Here is a 6,049-nt window from a genome sequence, read left to right as displayed (position 1 = left end):
ATTCCCTGAGTGCGCATGCCATATGGCCCTCTGAAACACAAAGACCTTCACAGTGGTCTACCTTTCAAGACCGTTGTCCATGTAAGGCATTGAAGCATTTGGAAATGTTCTGGAATACTAGCTAAGCATTATGAAACCAGAAGCTCTTAAGAGAGTAACTTTGAGAGCGTAAGTCCTTTCTCTGAACGACAGCCAGGGTAACGGTACCTTCTGAACCAGGAACTTCATGGGTCACCACATCCCAGTTTTGTTTAGCTTTGTTTTCATGGCTGTTTGAAGCCACAAGCAGGAAAATCTCAAAAGGTTTGTTTCCCGGTTGCTTCCACGTGGGGGTTTCTGTTCTGTGTCCCATCCTGCCCTGGATCCAGCTCAGGGGGCGGCAGGTCTCTCAGGAGGAGGGGGTGGTCTTCACATTATCCTCATGTGCCCACATTCTCATGCTCTGACTAAGTTGCGCATTTCCCCAAACCTACAATCGTACAATTGTTTTGGGATGGCCATACCTGAAGCAGCTGTGGGATGAGAGTGGACAGATTTCTGCACCTCCTTGCAGGGCCACAGCTGGGACTATTTCCTTGTGCCCCTGCCAATGCCCTCTTTACTACTTAAAAAAAAAGATGTATCACAATAGTGCTCTTACAGTACAGTGACGAAGCTACTTTTGTGCTTGAAAAAGTGAGCAAAAGAAGAGTTGCTTTTTTAATACCCTGTTTTTCACCACCCAGAGTGGCCTACAACAAGCTAGCTAGATCCTAAAAACCAGAAATGAGGAGGGTGGCAGTAAGAGGATGTCGCACAATCCAGCCGACAGAATCTCTGCTGGCACTGCAATCGCACAGCAGAGCACAACAGGGATCCTCCCCATGCAGAATCAGCCTCAGAAAGGTCTCTGTTAGTGTTGCCAGCTCTGGGTTGGAATATTCCTGGAAATGCTGGGACTGGAAACTAGAAAGAGAGTTGGTTTTTATATCCCACTTTTCACTGCACGAAGGAGTCTCAAAGCGGCTTCCAATCGCCTTCCCTTTCCTCTCCCCACAACAGACCCCCTGTGAGGGAGGGGAGGCTGAGAGAGCCCTGAAATCACTGAAGAAGAAGAAGAAGAGTTGGTTCTTATATGCCGCTTTTCCCTACCCAAAGGAGTCTCAAAGCGGCTTACAGTCGCCTTCCCATTCCCCTCCCCACAACAGACACCCTGTGAGGGAGGTGGGGCTGAGAGAGCCCTGAGATTACTGAAGAAGAAGAGTTGGCTCTTATATGCTGCATTTCTCTACCCGAAAGAGTCTCAATGCGGCTTACATTTGCCTTTCCTCTCTCCACAACAGACACCCTGTGAGGGAGGTGAGGCTGAGAGAGCCCTGATATTACTGAAGAAGAAGAAGAAGAAGAAGAAGAAGAGGAGGAGTTGGTTCTTAGATGCTGCTTTTCTCTACTTGAAGGAGGCTCAGAACGGCTTACAGTCGCCTTCCCTTTCCTCTCCCCACAACAGACACCCTGTGGGGTGGGTGCGGCTGAGAGAGCCCTGATATTACTGAAGAAGAAGAAGAGGAGTTGGTTCTTATATGCCACTTTTCTCTACCCAAAGGAGTCTCAAAGCGGCTTCCATTCGCCTTCCCTTTCCTCTCCCTACAACAGACACCCTGTGAGGGAGGGGAGGCTGAGAGAGCCCTGATATTACTGAAGAAGAAGAAGAGGAGTTGGTTCTTAGATGCTGCTTTTCTCTACTTGAAGGAGTCTCAAAGAGGCTTCCATTCGCCTTCCCTTTCCTCTCCCCACAACAGACACCCTGTGAAGTAGGTGAGGCTGAGAGAGCTCTGATATTACTGAAGAAAAGTTGGTTCTTATATGTCGTTATTCTGTACCCAAAGGAATCTCAAAGCAGCTTCCAATCCTCTTCCCTTTCCCCACAGCAGACAACCTGTGAAGCAGGTGAAGCTGAGACACCTCTGAGAGAAATTGCTCTGTGAGAACAGCTCTAACCAGACTGTGACTAGCCCAAGATCACCCATGCCGCATGTGAAGGAGTGGGAATCAAACCCAATTCTGGCTTAGAAGCCGCTGCTCTTGACCACTGCACCACCCTGGCCTCGTTTGGGGAGGGCCTACACCCCTTGAGTCCATTTCCAAGAGAAGCCAATTTCTCCAGGGGAACTGAGATCTGAATCCTGCGTTCCAGCCCCTTCTGCTGCTCCCTGGAGGTTGGCAGCCATGCAGCCGGACTTTCTCTTCCCTTCCCTCCTCCAGCTGATGTCCTACTTAAAGAATCCTTTGTGTCTCCCCCTGTTCTCTCCCTCCCCCCAACGCCTTTCAGGTGTTGCTGCTTTTCCTGCCGCTCCTAATCGGAGTGGGATCTTTCGGCTGAAGACAGCTGGAAGGAGCCCCCCCCCACTCCTCTTGACCTGCGGCCTTGCTTTGCATGCCCCTCATTTGCTAACCAAAGCAGTCCAAATATGAGCAGCCTTGTCTTAAACCCAGGGAGGATTTAGCCGCACAGGGCAGAAAAGGCGACAACCGATATCCCCTTCCCCGCCCATGAAGGGAGATTTGGTGACTAGGGAAATCATGTGATCTCCTTATTGGGAATTAAAGGAAGGCCTGCCAGCTCTGGGTTGGGAAATACCTGGAGCCTTTGGGGGTGGAGCTGGGAGTGGGTGGGATTTGGGCTGGGGAGGGGCCTCAGTGGAATCTAATGCAATTAAGTCCAGCCTGCAAAACATCCCTTCCTCCAGGGGAACTGATCTCTGTAGTCTGGAGATGAGCTGGAATTCCATGGGATCCCCAGGCCCCACCTGGAGGCTGGCATCCCTCCACCCCCCTCCCAAGCAGCCCTTTGCTCCAGGGGAACTGAGCTCTGCAGTCTGGAGAGGGGCTGGAATTCCAGGGGATCCCCAGGCCCCACCTGGAGGCTGGCATCCCTCCGCCCCCTCCCAAGCAGCCCTTTCCTCCAGGGGAACTGATCTCTGTAGTCTGGAGATGAGCTGGAATTCCATGGGATCCCCAGGCCCCACCTGGAGGCTGGCATCCCTCCGCCCCCCTCCCAAGCAGCCCTTTGCTCCAGGGGAACTGAGCTCTGCAGTCTGGAGAGGGGCTGGAATTCCAGGGGATCCCCAGGCCCCACCTGGAGGCTGGCATCCCTCCGCCCCCCTCCCAAGCAGCCCTTTGCTCCAGGGGAACTGAGCTCTGTAGTCTGGAGATGGGCTGGAATTCCAGGGGATCCCCAGGCCCCACCTGGAGGCTGGCATCCCTCCGTCCCCCTCCCAAGCAGCCCTTTCTTCCAGGGGAACTGAGCTCTGCAGTCTGGAGCTGGAGCTGGAATTCCACGGGATCCCCAGGCCCCACCTGGAGGCTGGCATCCCTCTGTCCCCCTCCCAAGCAGCCCTTTCCTCCAGGGGAACTGAGCTCTGTAGTCTGGAGATGGGCTGGAATTCCAGGGATCCCCAGGTCCCACCTGGAGGCTGGCATCCCTCCGTCCCCCTCCCAAGCAGCCCTTTCCTCCAGGGGAACTGAGCTCTGTAGTCTGGAGATGGGCTGGAATTCTAGGGGATCCCCAGGCCCCACCTGGAGGCTGGCATCCCTCCTTCCCCTCCCAAGCAGCCCTTTCCTCCAGGGGAACTGAGCTCTGTAGTCTGGAGATGGGCTGGAATTCCAGGGATCCCCAGGTCCCACCTGGAGGCTGGCATCCCTCAGTCCCCCTCCCAAGCAGCCCTTTCCTCCAGGGGAACTGAGCTCTGTAGTCTGGAGAGGAGCTGGAATTCCAGGGGATCCCTAGGCCCCACCTGGAGGCTGGCATCCTTCCGTCCCCCTCCCAAGCAGCCCTTTCCTCCAGGGGAACTGAGCTCTGTAGTCTGGAGATGGGCTGGAATTCCAGGGATCCCCAGGCCGCACCTGGAGGCTGGCATCCCTCAGTCCCCCTTCCAAGCAGCCCTTTCCTCCAGGGGAACTGAGCTCTGTAGTCTGGAGATGGGCTGGAATTCCAGGGATCCCCAGGTCCCACCTGGAGGCTGGCATCCCTCCGTCCCCCTCCCAAGCAGCCCTTTCCTCCAGGGGAACTGAGCTCTGTAGTCTGGAGATGGGCTGGAATTCTAGGGGATCCCCAGGCCCCACCTGGAGGCTGGCATCCCTCCTTCCCCTCCCAAGCAGCCCTTTCCTCCAGGGGAACTGAGCTCTGTAGTCTGGAGATGGGCTGGAATTCCAGGGATCCCCAGGTCCCACCTGGAGGCTGGCATCCCTCTGTCCCCCTCCCAAGCAGCCCTTTCCTCCAGGGGAACTGAGCTCTGTAGTCTGGAGATGGGCTGGAATTTCAGGGGATCCCCAGGCCCCACCTGGAGGCTGGCATCCTTCCGTCCCCCTCCCAAGCAGCCCTTTCCTCCAGGGGAACTGAGCTCTGTAGTCTGGAGATGGGCTGGAATTCCAGGGATCCCCAGGCCGCACCTGGAGGCTGGCATCCCTCCGTCCCCCTCCCAAGCAGCCCTTTCCTCCAGGGGAACTGAGCTCTGTAGTCTGGAGATGGGCTGGAATTCCAGGGGATCCCCAGGCCACACCTGGAGGCTGGCATCCCCCAGTCCCCCTCCCAAGCAGCCCTTTCCTCCAGGGGAACTGAGCTCTGTAGTCTGGAGATGGGCTGGAATTCCAGGGGATCCCCAGGCCCCACCTGGAGGCTGGCATCCCTCAGTCCCCCTCCCAAGCAGCCCTTTCCTCCAGGGGAACTGAGCTCTGTAGTCTGGAGAGGAGCTGGAATTCCAGGGGATCCCCAGGCCCCACCTGGAGGCTGGCATCCCTCCGTCCCCCTCCCAAGCAGCCCTTTCCTCCAGGGGAACTGAACTCTGTAGTCTGGAGAGGAGCTGGAATTCCAGGGGATCCCCAGGCCCCACCTGGAGGTCTCTAGCCCTATTGCACCTGTTCATAAATATATTATTTGAAATATTTAATAATCCCCTTTCAAAATGTTTGAAAAGGAGAGCTGGAGATCCAAAGCGAATACGCAGAACTTGAGAGGTCTCAATCGCAGAGTTGGCCTTCCAGGCGCAGCCTTTGCCCCACCTTGAAAGACCAGAGAGGGAAGAAGCAGCTTGGAAATCTGGGGCTGAGGAGGAGCGCTGTGGCCCGGCTCAGCTCCGGGGCGATAAGTTTTATCAGGCTGGGCCGGCTGCTAACTGTCGGCTTGAGAAGGCGGCCCGTCAGGGAGGGGAGACCGGCTCACGGGCCAAGATAGGTCAGCCGTGGCCTTATCAGTGCCCAGCTGAACACCGAGATCCCCAAACGGGCTCGCCCCGCCCCGCCCCACCCCGCAACCCCTTCATCTGCACAAACAGAGAGATTGGCACAAGAGCCCTCCCGCCTGCCTGCGCACGCTTGGGAGCTGTTAGCATGTAGATGGTCTGCATGCAAACCAGGGAGCGCCGTGCAACGGGAGAGTTGCAAATGGGAGCCTCTGAATCTCCAGGAAATGCAAACACTGAGGTCTTTTCAAGGCAGCAGGTCAAGAATGAGCGCTCTCTGGGGCTGGCATGCACGCCATGTGCCGGGAGGCTGAGAATGACGTCTAGAGACCTCCTGGAATTACAAGGGATCTTTAGACTACGGAGGTCTGTGCCCCTGGAGAAAGCGGCTGCTTTTGAGGAGGACTTCCATCACAGCTCCATCCCGTTCCAGGCAAGGGGCAGGAGTGGCATAGGGTTGCCAACTCCATCTTCAGAAATTCCTGGAGATTTGAGGAGTGGAGTCTGGGAAAGTAGTCCGTTTCTCTAGGGCAGGAGTAGCCAAACTGTAGTTCTCCAGATGTCTCATGAGAATTGGAGTCCATGAACTTCTAGAGAGCCACAGTTTGACCACTCCTCCTCTAGGGGAACCTCTCTCTCTAGTTTGGTTCATTTCATCCTATTTCTTCTGCCCTGAAGGATTCTGGTATTTGAACCTGGCGAGAGATGAAGAGCAGGTTTTTTTAAGTCCTGCTTTTTACTACCCAAAGGAATTTTAAAGTGAATTTCAAAGCCTCCTGGCCTTACCCACTTTCCAAAAACACTTACTGTCCCTCCCAAAAAGTGTCCGCCGG

The sequence above is a fragment of the Paroedura picta genome, chromosome 12 (genome assembly GCF_049243985.1).
Source record: "Paroedura picta isolate Pp20150507F chromosome 12, Ppicta_v3.0, whole genome shotgun sequence".
NCBI classification, from domain to species: Eukaryota; Metazoa; Chordata; class Lepidosauria; order Squamata; family Gekkonidae; genus Paroedura; species Paroedura picta.
Note: the sequence above shows the minus strand (reverse complement) of the source record.